Source organism: Mastomys coucha, unplaced genomic scaffold, assembly GCF_008632895.1.
Source record: "Mastomys coucha isolate ucsf_1 unplaced genomic scaffold, UCSF_Mcou_1 pScaffold1, whole genome shotgun sequence".
Taxonomy (NCBI): Eukaryota; Metazoa; Chordata; class Mammalia; order Rodentia; family Muridae; genus Mastomys; species Mastomys coucha.
The window spans coordinates 80,635,999-80,653,830 of NW_022196891.1; positions in this window are offsets into that span (position 1 = coordinate 80,635,999).

Genomic DNA, 17,832 nt, shown 5'->3' on the forward strand with positions numbered 1-17,832 from the left:
TTTTTGGAAAGGCAGCCAGTGCTCCTAACTCCTGAGTCACCTTCCCAGCCCTCTTAGCCCTCCTTTCAGTATTCTTAGTTGAATCTCCCTGACTCTGAAATTTGCTCCAATATCCTAGGTCACACCTGCTCCCCAACACAGATTCATGGGTTTATCAGCAGATGGCGGACCCTTTTGGTCCTAGTCTGTGGTTGGGAGCTCCTGACTCTTGCTACTGTGAGGCTCTGTGTCACAGGAATTTGTGACAACTGACCTTGAGTTCTTCTGATGTAGGCAAATATGTTTTTGAGCTTTGGTGTGCATGCATTGATTTATTCTGCATTTATTCAGCAAGCCTTTCTTAAACACTGCCGCAGACCAGGTGCTTGATTAGTCTCAAGAGAGAAAGATGGATGAGGCATGAAGACATTTGTATCCAAAAATAAAATATCTAACACTCATGGTGTGAACTAGGTACTAGGTAATGAGTACTCTCTTAAGGGATTATATTTCCCTTTGTCCACACTTGGCTCCATGAGGTAGGTATTTTTTTTCTAAGATTTCTCTCTCTCTTTCTCATTCTCTGTGTATATGTGTATCTCTGTCTCTGCCTTTCTGTCTCTGTCTCTGTCTGTCTGTCTGTCTCTCTCTCTGTGCATGTGTGCACATGCGCGTATGTGTATGTGTGTGTGTGTGTGAGTACCCATGGAGGGCACAGGTAGGTGTTGGGAGATGGAGTTGTAGGGCCATCATGGCTACCCAGCATGGGTTCTGGGAATGAACTCAGGTTCTCTACAAGAGAAGTCAAGGGCTCTCATCTACTGTGCTGTCCCTACAGAGAGGTAGGGATATTCTACCCCATTTTCTAATGTGAAAGACAAGAGTGTAAGGAGCTTGCCAGGTTTACCCATCTTTGGGTAAGATCTGGAAGTCTGTAATGGCTGCTCCCTACCACAGGGGACTTGCAGCAGTCTGACCCCACTGTTGATTTCGGAGCTCAGGACTCAGGTGTTTTTAGCTTGGGTCTGCTGCATGCCCCAAGTTCAATGGCATTCTTGGACCTACAAGGGGATTCTGAAAAAAATCAGAAGGAGGAGGGCCGTCATTCCCATGCGCTGTGCTTTGCATGTCAAAACCCCCACATTTCTTCTGAAAAGCAAAACGATCTGACGGTATATACAAGATACCTTAGAACTAAGTCCAATTACTGTCCTTTAGAAAATCTCCTCTGAAGAAAGGACCAGAAGTACAGAAAAAGCTTGATGGTTGAGGATGATAACCAAAATGTTCTAAAAAGGAGTAGAGAGTTCGTGTCCACCAATCTCAGTTGTGCGAAGAACACAGAAGCCCTAATCTGCCTCATGAGCTCTTACATCAGGATCCTCCATCTTCATTCCACCCTGTGGCTCCAGGGGAATCCTAAATGGATTCTTACTTGGTTAGACTAGCTAATCTTTTTGGGATGAATTCTGTTTTTTATATTCTTGCTTCTGCTCTTAATCCTAACTGAGATAGTGTCTGAGTACATGGAAAAGGGTAGAGATGCGTCCTCCTGGTTCTCAGAGCACCTCGGGAGCACCTCCACAGGCCTTTGCTCTGTCCTCTGCCTCACCCGGCTTTTGTGGCCATGGTCCTTCCTAGGCCATTCTGCCCTCTTCCTCTAAGGTTGACATTTTGGATGATGAATTTGTGGGGAGTTTTCTGGGCCTAGTGGAGACCACTAGGTCTATTTGACCCTACTCGGTCCAAGCTGAGATCTGGTGAAGTGATCTCCCCCAACCCTACCCTGCATCAGTCCTTACGGTAGGCATAACTTGCTCGCTGTCCGCCCACGGTGCCATTCAGTGTTGTGTAAGGCAGCCTTTGGGCTATGCTGGTTCTCAGTGGCTGCCTTGTCCTGGGGCATGTCAGAAGACTGGCTCTCTGCTCTTCAAATAGAAGCACTAGCCCAGGTTGTGTCTCTTCCTGGTTCTAGGGCAGTCATAAGTACTGTCGGTGGGAAGCCAGCCTGAACCCTGCTCTGCTTTCAAACATACCCCTTGTCAGGGTGGCAGGATTATGGATGCTATTTTTTTCTTTCCTATTGTGTGGCTCTAGGTATGATTGTAATACTAAAGGTGAGTTTTAACCAAGCGTGGTAGTGCTTGCCCTGTAATCCTAGCATTTGGAATGTGGAGGTAAGAAGATCCAAAGTCCAAGGTCATTCTCAGCTACATAAGTTGGGTGCTAGTTTGGGCTGCATGAGACCTTGTCAAGAGGAGGAAGAAGTAGAAGGGAAACAATGGGAAAGAAGTATGCTCTATGGAAATTGGTGTCCGTATCTTTAGTTAAAGTAGAGGTGTCCTAGAGCTGTCTCGACCATGAATGGGCAGGCAGTGTAGAGGCCCCGTTGGGCAGAACGGTAATCTCGGCTGGCCTAAAGGAGGCCTACAGTGCAGTCACGCCCTGGCCTCCTCAGCCAGGCCCCTTCCTCCATTTTCTTCCCGCCAGGCAAATGAGAAAGTGAATATGAAACGGGATCACATAGCCACCTAGGGTCATCCACCCAGTGCATGCTACTACTTTGGGGTGAAGGGCTCTCTTCATAAAGAAGATAAAATTTGGATGTGCCGAGAAAGGACGCCATACGACAGACAGAGAAATGGTGCAGGGTACCATGAGATGTGGCAAGAAAATGGCCTGCTACAATTGGCTCTTAGGGCTGTTGGTTCCCTCTGAAGAGGAATTCCTGGGAAGAGACTAGCCCTCACCTCCTTCTACAAAGGGCTCCTCCCAGAAGGCCACGCTCAGCTTGTTTAGCCTTAGCCATTTCTTGCAAGTCAGTGGCAGCATTGCAGAACCATCCTGCAGGAAACTGCTATGATATGTTTTGCAGACATCAGAAATACCCTGAGGAGAGAGTTAATGGGAGGGAACATAATAAGCCTTTGTGTGCAAAGAGTGAGATGCGGAATGTATTTTATCTTAACAGCTTTCAACAAAGCCCCTGGAGATTGTTTTTATGTGGTTAGAGGTTTTTCATTAAAGAAGAAGTCTATTTTTTTAAATTTGAATCACTATTTTTGCTCTTAAATATCTTTTGTCCCTAAAGGAAACCTTGGGCCAAACCCTTTATCTTCCATGGTCCCCAAACTGTAGTGGTTAATCAGGGTTGTAGATATATCCGGATCAGTGGGAAGGCTTCTTTCTCTCTCCTTTGAGAATTTTCCTTAGGGGAGAAGCTCTTTTAACTAAATTTTCTTGTTAATAAGACACAGAAAGGGATAAAAATCCCATTAAGTGATCTCGAGGATGTCTTATGGATTAAACAAAGCAGAACCTACAAACTCCGTGGGGTGGGGTGAGATTCGGCCCTGAGGTGTGAATTAGACTGAGGTAGAGGCCCCGAGTGGGTGTCAGCATTGAAGGAAGGCTCCGTGTTCCTTAGTGTCCTCAAGCATCACTTATCTCAGCCAGACAACTGTAGTCTGCATTCTCCTGGAGCGGTCTCTTCAGAGCTCCTTCGCACTCTATCTAACTCTCTCCAGTGCTCAGGATTGAATGTAGGTCCTTCAGCGAGCATTTCACCTCTGAGTCACATCCCAAGTCCCATTCTACATTGTTGCTTTTCTTAAATTTATGTTTGCAAATTGAACCCAAGTCAATAGTTTTGGAGGCAAATGCCATCTTGTCCTGCACCAGTCTTTTAACAATTTTTTTTTTTTTGAGACAGATATCAACTAAGCTCCCATGGTGCCTTTGAACTCAGTGTAGCTCAGGCTGACCCTATATGTATAAGCTCCTTGCCTTAGTTTCCCAAGTACGTGGATTAGAGGCAATGATTTAATTTTTCCCTCACCATAATAAAAGATGTGTATAACCCACAGCTATCATACGGAATAGTCAAGAGCTAAAAGTCTTCTCATCGAGAAATGGGCCAAGACACATGTGCCCACTTTCCTCACTTGGATTCTACGTGTACTGGAAGTCCTAGCCAGAGCAATCATGCAAGAGAAATAAATAAATAAATAAAATAACAGAGAAACTGAAATAGAATATGCCAAATCATCAGTGTGCAGAAGATATGACGTTCTATGTAGGAAATCCCAAAGACTCCATCAAATGCCTATTACAACTGATTAACAGTCAGCTGGTTCATTCTCAATTGACACCATATGAAGTGCTGTGTTTGAGAACTATAGTATCCCATATATAAGATCTAACAGTGAAGGTACCTACTCTTAGATGTTACTTGATGGCAAGTAATTATAATGAGTTTGAAAGCAAAGGATTCTGGGATAAATCCCCATAAAATTCCTAGGTAGCTGTAACATTAGGAATTATTTTTCTGCTTTATTTTCTTTTATCGCTTGGTTCTGATAACTTATTGTAATGTAAAAAATGAGAAAATGAGAAAATATAGCATGGTGCCTGGGTAAGCCAGTTTTTAAATAGTAAGAATGATGTGTACGGTATAATAGGCATTATGCATTAATGTGTTAGTGTGTGTTCCATTCATTGTACATATACCATTCCCATATTTGGAATATATAAATTGGCTTGTGTATATAGTTCCAACCAGCATTGATACATATAAGAATTGAAGTATCAACTATACTCTCCACACGCAAAAATTTTTTAAATTAATTAATTTTCTGGTGTGTGTGTATTAGAATTCTGCCAATGTGTCTATATGCTTATCGTGTGTGTGGTACCCATGAAGTTCAGAAGAGGACACTAGGTTCCCTGCAACTGGAATTATGGATGGTTGTGAGTCATCACGTGGATGCTGGGAATCAAACCCAGGTCCTCAATAAAAGCAACAAGTGTTCTTAACTGCTGTGGCATCTCTCCAACCCCTGATGATAGATATGTTTATTCACTTGTCTTAATCAGTTCATAGTGTATACACAGACAACAATCTTACTTAATACCCCTTAAATTATAGTTATTAATATAATATACATAATGTAGTTATATAATATATAACAATTATAGTTGTTAGGAAATAATATTTTTAGAAAGTCAACTTATTCTCTATTTCACAAATATAAAAGGCTAGCTACAGCTATCACAAACTGAAGTCAAAAGGAGAATTTATATAGATTATAGGACATGCTTTTGAGTTATCACGTGCCACTCAGCTTGGAGTACAAGCTCTTCTACGTAGTGTTGTGAGTATGTATGAGTGCCTGTGAGTTGGGATTAGCTAATTGTGCTGATCGTCCTGTTGACTAACTGAGTTCTTAGGATTCCTGTATGGGAGTAGCTTCTATTTGCTTGTTTATCTTTCACTATTATTGAGCTTTCTACCCCAATCGTGGTGGAGCAATATCATGGTATTTTAGTTTTCCTACTCATATGAAGGAAACAGTCCACAAGGACATAGCCAAAGCCACTTGAAAGGTCTTTTCCAAGGAGAGAGAATACAGAGTAACTCCTAGAATGTCCCTGCTAGGTTCTGATTCTGTATAAGGAGGAAAGGATGTGGAAGAAACATGAGAAGGATAGAAATTCATCAGTCCTGGACTTGAAAGCAGTCAGGCACCACTTAGTGCTGTGTTCTGAGAAGTGCACCAGTGACTTATCCGTGTGCAAGCATCATAGTGCACTTACCCACACAAAGACAGTTTTGCCATAACAGCAATAGAGCATAAACAACCACTGTGGAACATATGGCCTAATGTTGACTGGCCACTGTATACTGGTTTGAGTGAGAATGTTCCCCAGTTGTTGGACCTGTTTGAGAAGGAGGTGTGGCTTTGTTTGGGGAGGTGTGTCGTTGGGGAACAGGCTTTGAGATTTCAAGAGTGACACCATTCTCAGTGTGTTCTATGTTTCCTGCTTGTGGATATGGATAAACCCTCAATGAAGCAATGCAGTCCAAGCCAGAGTTGATGACTGAGAAGCTCCCTGGAGAGTGGCCAGTAGGAATCTGCATTTAGAGTCAGAAGAATCTAGGTCTGGTGTCTGGGGTTGAGGGCAGCGACCAAAGTTCAGAAGCTCAAGAAGACTTGAGCCAGACCATGGTGCAAGATTCTCCTGTGCTTTTGTTTATTGTTCTATTCAAGCTCTGGGCTAATTGGATGGTGTCACCCGCATTGTCTGGACTCATTTCACTGACCGGCAGAGCCAGCCTCTGGGAATGCTCTTGGAGTAATACACATTGTTTTACTGACTTTCTAGGCATCACTCAATGCAGCCGACAGTGAGGAGGAGCCATCTGTCCCGCAGAAACTGTGGCTGCCGCCTTGAGCCCATGAAGCAGTAGCTGTGGACAGAGGACACTGGCAGAGATAACACACAGAAACAGAGACATGTGGATCCTCAAGGACTTCATCCTGCCAGGGAGTTATCTGACCCTGACCCCTGTCACTTGAGATCATGAATATATACTCCGTGTCCTGCATTTATTGCTGAGTCATGGGCTTATGGGCCATTGAAAACACTGTAAAACACATGAAATAGCCCCAGGATTGTAGAGATAACTGTCACTGAATGTAGGTGAGATGCAACCTGGGTTGCAAAAATACAAGTTGGGAATAGCAGAGGTTTTATGAAGAAGCCTAGGATGTTCTATGCTGGAAGTGGCTGGGACAACTGTCCTGATATTCTATGCTGGGGGTGGCTGGGACAACTGTCCGTCATCAGGAGCAGGGATGTGAGCAGGAGGTGGTGTGTTTCCTGCTCTTGGTTCTAAACTTGGTGACTGCTGTGTGAAAGCCTGTCATTTCCACTCTGGTGGTTTTCATTAAACCCGTTATTCTGCCACCAGAAGGCAGGAAGGGGAAGCTGAGGGTGCTGGTGGGGGACAACATTTGATCCTGACAAGTAAAGCATGTTCAGATGCTCTGGGGTGGCAGTGATGTCCCTTTGTGTGACAAGGCCATCGCTTTCGGACCTCCTTAAGATGATGACTTCATGCAGTATCACCCACAGCTGAGGGGGATGTGCCCATCCCTGGGTTGTGACTAGACTGGGGACTTCCTTCTCATCTGCATCCTTGGATTTCTGGTACCCATTCATCTGTGTGTGAATGGATGTGGGACTCACTCTAGCCTCTCTGGTGGAGCACCCTAGCCCTGGCCGGTGGAGCACAGGCACTGGAGAAAGACTGTACTTCCCCAGGTCTAAGCCTACTCCTGTTCACTCCATCCCTGTGCTGGATCTGAGGTTTGTATCAGTGGGTCATGAAATCCTTTTGAGGTTAGACTAATGTTGATCAATAAGCTAGAATAGCTTTCATGAAATAGAATAACTAATAGATTTGGATTGGAGACCTCAGAGAGTAACTATGATGATAAAAACCGTAAGGTCTCAGTTTGGTTTTACTTTCACTATATTATATTTGAGATACTGTCCCATGTAGACCACTCTGACTTCACACTTACATACTCAAGAACACACTCGACCTTCTGATCCTGCTCCATTGGCCTCCCCAGTGTTGGTACCATGGGCACATACCACCAAGACCCTGGTTTATGAAATGCTGAGAAGTGAAATCAGAGCTTCGCGCATGCTAAGCAAGCATTCTACAAATGGAGCCACTGCCCCACCCAGTTCTCCATCTTGATTTTAAATGTATCCTCCAGAATACACTTTAAAATATTTAATTTAGCCACGTGTGATGGCGTAAGTTTGTAATCTCTTAGCTCTTAGGAGGCTGAGGCAGAGGAACCATGAGTTTGAAGCCATTCTGGGGTATATAGTAAGACTCTATTTAAAAAATAAACATATATGCATATATGATATGATTTGATATATGTGCATATATATGTGTGTATGTATACACATTTATTTTATTTTAAAATATATGTACTTATTTATATTTATATTTATGTCTATTGTATTTATCCTTGTTGACATAATCTTTATGGGATGCAACATGTATAATGGTCAATTCAGAATAACTGGTATTTTCATCTCAGATACTGTGAATTCTCCTTGAAGTGTTTGCTGAGTACTGTGACCCCACTGTGTTATAGAACAGCAGACTCTTCCTGCTATTCAAATGTAATCGAGGGCTTTATTAAACCTTTCTCAGTTGTTCTCATCTTCTCAGTAGGTAGTGACTGTTATTCTCCTCTTTTCAGTCTTTATGCCTCTTCCCCTCCCCCTTCTCCCCTCCTCCTCCCTTCCCTCCCCTTCTCCCCTCCTCCTCCCTTCCCTCTTTCCCTCTTCTCCCCTCTCCCCCTCCCTCTTCTCTCCCTCTCCCCCTCCTCCCTCTCCCCTCCCTCCCTCTGTCCCTCCCTTCCCTCCCCTCTTTCTCTTGTTTGTATATACCTAAGCACTCTGCCACTAAGCTGCATCTCCAGCCACTGACTGACTCTCCACTCATGTTCTGTAAATGGGTGATGATGTTAAGTATTTGTCTTTCTATCCATCTGTTTCAATGACCCCCAATGTCCTCCAATTCGCTCTGTGCGCAAGCAAATCTTGTATTTCTTTCACTATCCCTCTAATCAAGAATGGTGAAATATTGTCTGAAATAATTAAAAATAAAGTTCTAAAGCCCACATGATAAAGTAAATGCACACAAATTTTAAACTAGGGCTGGTGAGACGCCTCAGCGGGTGAGATGTACTGCCCTTGCACACCTGATGACCTGGAGTTGACCCTTGGAACCCAAAGACAGGTAGGAGGGGGAAGCAGACCCCACCGGCTTTGTCCCTTTGTTCTCCATCGGTGTGCTTTGCCACTTGTGAGTATGTCCCTCCCCCACTCATAAAAAAATAATAATAAAGTTTAAAATAATTAAGACATCAGACTCCAACAAACCCACTTTAGGTGAGCTGTAGCACTCCTTTCCAGTGATGTGGGATAGTTTAAAACTGCTAGTCTCAGAACATGCCTTCAATCCCACCAGGTAGGAGATAGAAGCAGAAGATAGGCGTTCAAGTCTGTCATTGGCTACATGAGACCCTATAATGTACAGACACACACATACAACAACAACATTCAAACAAGCACACCAACCCCTCCCCACCATCCCACCCCCGCACAGATCATTAAAGCAGCCTATATTGCCTGTGGAATTCTTCAGTTTCTTGGTGGATGAGCGCCTGTTCAGAAAGACATTTGGAAGCCACTATTCTAGATCAGTATGAATTTCTGCTCAGTTCCAGCAGATGGATCCAATCTGATTTCTCAAATATCTTATTTATATCATCTGTGAGTATAGGCACTAATTAGTCATTGAGTCAGAGTCCCTGAAGCAATTAGATAGAAGGTCCAAGGAAAATGAGGCAGAATAGGCTGAAAGTAAAAAGATAAGCTCTCTACCCCTCCTTTTTGATCATTTCCTTCTTGCTTCAGAGAAACATATGTTCTTGCCAGAGCAGCCCGCTGAAGAGGTCTGTGGAATGTGGCTGTTAGCATTCTCATAGGAGACGTTAAGTGCTATGGCAGAGCCTGGCCAGTCAGGAGGGGGCCAAGGGGGTGGGAGCAAAGCATTGGTGACTCTCTCTTCAGGTTCCTTCTCTCTCAACACAGGTGTGCATGTATACACACACACACACACACACACACACACACACACACACACAAACATGAGAGGGAGAGAGAAGGAGGGACAGAGGGAGGGAGAGGCGGGGGGAGGAGGAGGATGAGAGGGAGAGAGAAAGGGAGAGAGAGATTAGGTTTATATTCCACTGTCACATTTGAAAGTGTGCCAAAGGAATTAAAAAAACACCTCACAATGCTTGCAATGCTTGCTCTATCTATCTATCTATCCATCCATCCATCCATCCACCTGAAAGGCTGGAGAATCGTAGAATGTATAATGTATAACTTTTACCTAAAAGCAGGCATGGAAAATCTCTGCCACAAGCAAAAAGAAAAAAGGTAGAGTAGCTAGTTCCAGGAACTTAAAAAAACACCTTTCTTGTCCTGAGATAACCACAGGATGGCTTTCCTGGAATGACCACAGGGTGCCCTAACGCCCTCTATGGAATGTCACAACGCCCTGTGACAATGGGTTAAGAGGTTGCCGGAAAAACCTATACATGACTCTTTGCTAGGTGATAAATCTATGGTTTGGAATTTACCCCATTTCCTCTTCCCCCGTTTGTGGTTTCTGCCTTTATAAGCCTTGTAAAACCCCAGGCCGGGGTCGGACTCCTCTATGAGTCTAGACCCCAGCATGTTGGCCTGAGTTCTTGTCCTGTCTTGCTTGTAATAAAACTTCCTCATGTGATTGCAGCAAGTTCGGTCTATCGTGAGTCATTGGGTGGTCGCGTCGTCCCGAGACTCGAGTAAGGATCTCCCCAGTTCTGGGGGTCTTTCACACCCACCCACCAACCAACCGACTGACCCATCTGACTGCCCGTCTGTCCATCCATCTATCCACCCACCCACCGATCAACTGACTGATCTATCTATCTATCTATCTATCTATCTATCTATCTATCTATCTATCTATCTATCCATCCATCTATCCATCCATCCATCCATCTATCCATCCATCCATCCATCCACCCACCCACCGATCAACTGACTGACCTATCTATCTATCTATCTATCTATCTATCTATCTATCTATCTATCTATCTACCTATCTATCTATCTATCTATCTATTTATCTCCTGTTATCCCAAAGATGGTTTGTGAGCAGTGGCTCTTTAGGCTGCTGGTCCCTGGGGTGATGCATACACATAGTAAGTTGTCCTCAATCTCAAGTGTGCCAGTCTCATGCCGAGACACACATCCCTTTGTGTCAGTGCAACAATTAAATGCTACATGGAAAGTCCATTGGAACCCAGTCAAGTGGGAACCCAGCTCACTGGCCAGCTAAGGAGAAAGGCAGTGTGAGAAGCTTCTAGATGAGATTTTAACTGATGGGTTCAAGACATCTAAGAAGTGGCAAGCAATAGAAGGGGCAGGGGCAGTAGTAGAAAATATTCTCTAAGCTGAGATTTATAAATATGAGCAAAGATACAGAGGATTTGAACACATAGCAAGTGATGTTGACACATGGGACTTGTGAGGTAATGGGGTGGAGGATGAGGCGGGGAAAATGGATGGTATTGGCATGTGAGTCTTGTAGTCCTTGTACATAAGATTTGGATTTTCAAGGCTGAAGGTTTGAAAGGTCGAGCTTCCCACCTCTCCATGGCAATTCCTCTTCTCCCTATTGTGTTACAGAGTAGGGATTCTTCAGCATGGGCTAGAATCACAATCGCCTGGATGACATTAAAAAAAAAATCTCCATGTGTGTTTGTATACATGCAAGCATACATGCACATGTATGTGCTTGCCATGGTGTGCATATGGAGGTCAAATGACAACCTCAAGCATGAGTCATTGTCTTCCACCTTACTTAAGACATGCTCTCTTTGTTGTCTGCCATTGCATAAGCCAGGCTAACTGGCTTGTGAACTTTCAAGGATTCTCGCATGTCTGCCTCCTCACTTGCTGTTAGAAGCACTGGAATTATGGATGTATGCAATCGCATCCTGCTGTGTGTAGGTTCTGGAGACCTGAATACAGGTCCTTATGTTTACACAGCAAGAGATTTACTTACTGAGGCACTTCTTCAATGGCTTTTTTTTTTCTGAAAACAAATTTCTGGGCTCCATCCCAGAATTCCAGTTTCAATAGGTTTGAAAGAGTGTTCTAGAATGTACATTGCTGATGGTGCTGGTCCTGGAGTCCCAAGGTTAGAGAACCACTGCAGTAAACGGTATGAGATCCAGCTCTATCTAGAGAGGGCACAGGGATATCCAAAGGTAAACATGGCCAAGTCTAACTTCTCTCCACCTGGGGATGGAGCCTAGCTTTAACTCTGCCGTGTTGTATTTTCTATATGTGTTCTCAAAGGAGATAAAGATACAGGGAAGTAAAATCAGGTTGTGTCTTACACTGGCTTGCTGGCACTGTGCATACATCTAAGCAGAAATAGTTTGGGCACATTCTGGAGGCAGGCTGCCCAGCAGGAAATTGAACAAATTGCTTATCTCCACTATGTCTCAATTTCTGAGTCTACAAAGTGGGTCTAATGATACCTGTGTCAGAGGATTTCAGACAAGCTTACCTGCAGAAGCGCACTCAGCATGCTCATCAGCATGACAGACACACTGTGGAAAGCTCAGCAGAGGGCGGATGCCATTCACCTATGAAACATTTTCAAAATGGCCCTTGAAAGGAGACAGAACAATGTGTCCCACAGAAGGCTCTTTGGAAAGGTCCTGGTTGCCATGGGAGCTAACCCCATACTTAAAGCAGGTGCTATCTATGGCCACACAAACCAGAATTAGGTTCAGTTTTGGTGCCTCTGTTCTCCAATTTTGTTCAGACGGAGTCTGAATATGCTCATCCATTCTGATTGTAATTCCCAAGGGATGGTTTGAAAGTGGGGAAAGCTGTCCTTCAGATGATAGATTTAGGGTGAGCCATTCCCATTTTGGCTGGTTTCTCACTTGATAACAGGCTGTGGTTAGAGCAGACTTTGATCCTCTTGAATTGTATATGACTGATTTGCATAGTAACTAAACATTTTAAAATATTTAACTTATTATTGTATGTTTGTGTTACATATGTGTGATATGTCCATAGAGGGGTGTATGCACTCTGGTGCGTGTATGCGGGTTAGAAGTCAACATTGTGGAGTTGATTCTCTCGTAATCATAAATCTCATAAAAACAGATAAAAAGGTGTTTTTGTTGTACGATAGCTTTAATTACCTTGGAAAAGAATACCCAAGAGGGATTATAGGTTGGCCTGTGGGCATGTCTGTGGAGAATTGTCTTCACTATGCTAATTGATATGGGAAGATCCCACCCACTGTGGGCAGCACCATTCCCTAGGCAAAGGGTTCTGGACCATATAAGTGTAGAGAGTGAGCTAATCTCTAGTAGGCATGTATGTATTCATTCTCTTTACTCTTGACTGTGGCTATGACTAGCTGCTTCAAGTTCCTGCCTTAACTTCCCCATAGTCATCCATTGTAACCTGGAATTGTAGGCTGAGGAAACCTTCCTTAAAATTGCTTAGTGTCAGGGTGTTTTATCATAGCCACAGAAGTGAAATAAGATATGTGAGTTCTGAGGCTTGAATGCAGGCCATCAAGCTTGTACGATAATCACCTAATTTAGCATCCTGTGAGGGTTTGAATGAGAATCCTCCCCACAGGTTCAGGAATTTGAATACTTGGTCCCTACTTGGTGGTTTGATGAGGTAGTTCAGCCTTGTTGGAGGAAATACGTCACCGGAAGTAAGCTTTGAGAGTTCACGGCCTTGCCCTAGTTTGAGTTTGCTCTCTTTGTTTCATGTTTATGATTTGAGGTACGGTCTCTGAGCTTCCTGCTCCTGATACAGTGCTTGCCACCCGCTGCCATGTCACTCCACCATGATGGACTCTTACCCCTCTAGAAGAGTGGTTCTCACCCTGTGGGTCAATAACCCTTTCACAGGGGGTCACCTTATACCATTGGAAAACATGGATGTTTGCATTTCCATTCATAACAGTAGCAAACTGAGTTATTAAGTAGCAATGAGAATAATGTTATGGTTTGGGGTCACCACAACACGAGGAACTATGTTAAACAGTCGCAGCATTGGGAATGTCAGAATACAGCTCTAGAATGGTAAGACCTCCAAGACTCTTTCTTCTGTGAATCGCTTTTGGTCATGTTATTTTTCCCACAGCAGCAGGAAAGTAACCAACACAGCCCCTGAGTTATCCTGCCAGTCGACTCAGCGAAATGTATGTGCAATCTCAAGATCTCAGACTCTCTGTAGCTGCATCTTGCACAATGAAATTCAAAGGTAACTGTTAACATATCAGGAGCTCATCAGCTATTCAGCCCTGAGGTATGTGCTTTGGGGGTTTATAAGGGTATGTTCAGGAGAGGTGTTGCTCTCTGTTAGAACCTCAGTTGTGGTCTCATTTAGATGAGAACAGTGATTGTGTGAGCTGAGTATCGAAACTGGAATTAATAAATCCTGTTTTCAAAATCTCATCCTGGAATCCCCTTCTTGTTCTCTTCAATGATTCAAATCCTTCATGCATTTAAGATTCCACTTAATGCCCCACTGCTTACAAAAGGATGTTCCCAGGAGAACTGTAGACCAGGAGGCCAGAGCCCATCAAAGGCTCTGCTATCACTCACCTTTCCTTTCCTCTCCCTATGGGGGCTGATTCCCTTGGAGATCTTGGAGAACTTCCCTAGGTCAGTAGATCAAACACTTCCACGATGCCTTGTTGATGACCAGTTTAGTCATGGAACAGAGAAGCATGCTGAATGTCCCCAGGATGGAACATAGGGATGCTGGAGTGTTAGCATGCCAAGTTCTAAGTCTATTATCTCCCACTGACAGCAGCATCTAGAGTTACTCTTTTCAAGGAGCAAGAAGCTGACCCTCATGGGGGTGGAGTCTCTCAAACTCATCTCCTCATGAGCATGGAAAGGATGCTTACACAGGGTAAGAGCCTCAACTTCTCTTTTCTTCTCCCTTCCTCTTTCCTCCTTTACCTTCTCTTCCACTGTTCTCTTCCTTCCTTTTCCTTCCCCCTTCCTCCCCCTCCCCTTTCTCCCCCCTCACACCACCCTCCCTCCCTTCCCTCTTCCCACAGTTGAAGACTGACTTTGAGTATGCTAGGCAAGCAGTCTATCCGTGAACTGTGTTCTCTGCCCCCCGATCTTCATTTAATATATGTAACTCTTGGCCTACGTGAAAGGCTCACCCAGGCAATAAAGCTGTAAAAGCAGACATAAAATACGTGTGTTTATCTGCACATGTTAGGCAAATGGGTAATCAAGGAAAACTCCTGTTGCCAACGAAGATATCGTTCTATGTAAACGACAGTCGCTGAGACAATATGTACAAGCGATATTATTAATGCTTGAGACTGCAGTCATGAAAGCTCAGAAAAGCAATTCTTTCCTGCTTAGCCAGGACACTATAAAATAAATTCAATAACAATTTTTCATCTACCAGTATGCTTTTAAATGTATAATATCACATAAAATAAATGGGAACGATGGAAAGTCACTGAACACAAAGACGCGTGGAAATTTATGACCCTACGCACAGTTCACCACGGGTAAATCAACGGTGCTCTTGAGCTTGCTAGGGTCTCCAGAGTATGTCTCAAGGTCCTATCTGGAGACTCATGAAGGGTGAGCTTCGGGGTGGTGTCCATCTGGTGGGGGAGGGCTGAGCAGGTGAACACTCGCCAGATGTCTACAGTGTATGCACTGGGGCTGGGTGCTTCAAAGCTCGGTTAGTAAAGCAGCTTTATTCAGTTGGGTTATGTACCTTAGTGTGAGGAAACTGAGGCCTGAAGAGTTAAATAGCTAGAAAAAAGCAGAGAGAATCTCATTGAGTTATATGTATATACATATATATATGCATATATATATATAATTTCTTTCTGATTTCTTTTTTCTTCCTTTCTTTTCTCTTCTTTTCTTTTCTCTTCTTTTCTTTTCTTTTCTTTTCTTTCCTTTTCTTTTTTCAACCACAGGGGCTCCCATATACCAGGCTGACCTTCAGCTCTCTGTGTACCTAAGGGTGATCTTAGCCCTCTCCTGAGAACTACAATTACATGCTCAGTTTCTGCAGTGTTCAGTGTTGGGTCCCAGGCTTTGTGCACGATAGGTTAGCATTTTACCATCTGAGCTACATTACCAGTCTCCTGGCTGTGGGTTTTCTGACCTCCAGAGCAAGTGCTATAAGAGGCGTGTCTGTCTCTTTCAGGGAGCCACAGAGGCAAGCACCTGCACAGCCCTGGGGGACGCGACGGACGGGAGAACAAATTTCTGGTGGAGGAGGAGCATCCTAAGCTCTCAGTGGAGTCTTCACACACAGCAGGGACCTGGAGGAGACTTGGCTTCTGGGCCAGTTGAGGGCTAGGGCTCTACAGAAGGTAAGAGCTGTGAGCTATGAAGACAGAACACAGGGGTCTGCAAAGGTCAGGTTGGAGCAAGGCATCTCTGGACCCCAGCATGGGGACACTTACTGCAAGAAATAGTTCAACTTCTCATAGACAGAGCCTCTGCTGATAATATCACAGTTGAAATTTCCACCCCTGGCCAAAAAAAAAAGTAGAGAGGGTGGTCAGGCTGGGCACATCAGGTTAACTGGTATTATCTAAAGGAGATGTGGGTCTCTGTTCCCCCAAAGTGGCAAGAGAGTATCAGATCTGGGGAGAAGTGATAGGCCAAAGGCCTGCAGACCTTTCTTGTCAGGTGAATGTCTGACGTAAGACCCAGAGTGGGCTTGGCTCAGAACTCTGGCATGAGTCTCCTCCCATTGATCTGGCTGCAGGACTTACCAAGGCCAAGGTAAGATCTGATTCCACCCTTCCTCTTGGAGCCAGAGGCTCTGGATGTGGTGAGGGTGGGAAAGGGAAGTTTTGCAGCCTCTGGTTTGGACTAGACTCCAATGTGCACAGTCCTCAGTCTTACTGCTGCTGCTGTCTCCAGACCTCTGCTTATAGGAGAGATCCCATCCTCAGCAAGGCTTGCAGGGGACTGGCTGTGCAGTTTGTCTTGGAAAGCTGAATTCTTGCCTTGTGTAATGAAATTCATGGTGCAGATTCCAGGGCTCTACACCCCAGGCGAGGACAGCACCACAGCAACTCGTGCTCTACCCCGGCTGGATGCTGGCCCTTGCCCTCCTTGCTGTCCTCTTCTCTGGGCCCCTTGGGTGGGTGACAGACATGAAAGGCTTGAAGAGGGAAGGCTGACAGGAGTAGTGAAGGTTGGCCTATCTCTGTCTCTGTTTCTGTTTCTCTCGTTTTTTTCTCTCTGTCTGTCTCTGTCTCTCTGTTTCTTTCTCTTTTTTTCTCTCTGTCTCTGTATGTCTCTGTCTTTCTCTCTCACGTGCTAAAAAATGACTGAGGACATAGGCAAGTGTGCTCTGTACAGTGTACAGGAAGAGTATTGTGTGAGCCTAAAAAACCTTGATATCCTAGCCTACAAGACCTCCACTCTTGTTTAGGTGTTAATATCTCCTTCCAAAGTCAGCTCTGTAGTCAAAACTGACTTGGAGGCTGGGGAGTCACATTCACTGCTATGACATGCAAAGAGAGAGGGCAAAGAGAAATTAGACCTCTGCTATTTTTGTTTGTTTGTTTGTTTATTGCGGTGTTAGGGTCTCCAGTTTAACTTCGGATTCTCTTTGAACTGCTTTATTTCCTCTTGGAACTGGGTTGCACTGCGGCTAGAGTAATAGGGTTGGACAAGTGATTCCATAACATCTGTTGGGTGGAATGGCACAAAGTCTGTTGGGCACAAAGGGGTGTAGGGGTATGAGTGCACATGCCCTGGCTCTGGATGCCTGGGTAATATGCAAAAGGTGTACTGTGGCTGTGGCCTGCAAGAGGTAGGTCCTCCGGATGCAGAGAGAGCACAACCTGCCTGTGTGTGTACTCTCAGGACAATATTCAGGGCCAGCACATGCAGAGAAGGTAGGGTTAAAGAGAAACTGTTCAGGTGGTTTGTTAAGATGGGGAAGAAATTTGGATCAGAACCTTGCACTAGAGGAGAGATTGTACTCAACTGTAATTGTGACAGGACTGAAGGAGATTTAGAATTAACAGTAAGGTGAAGGAGTGTGTTAGGCAGGGTTCTTTAGAAGAACAGAACCATTAAAATGTCCAAGTGATAAAATGGGACGCACTAGAATGTCTTACAAAGTAGGGTCAGAGCGGTCCAACAAATGGCCATTAACTTCATGCTAGAGCGTTTGAGAGCCTGGCAGCTGCTAAGTGCACAAGGAAGCACTCGGCATTCCTGATGCGTGCTGAAGAACTGGAAGAGTGTGGAGAGCGACTAGTATTCAGTCCACACTGGGGAGAAGAAGGAAAAAGGGGAGGAGGAGAGAAGGAAGAGGAGGAGGAGAAGAAGGAGGAGGAGGAGGAGGAGGAGG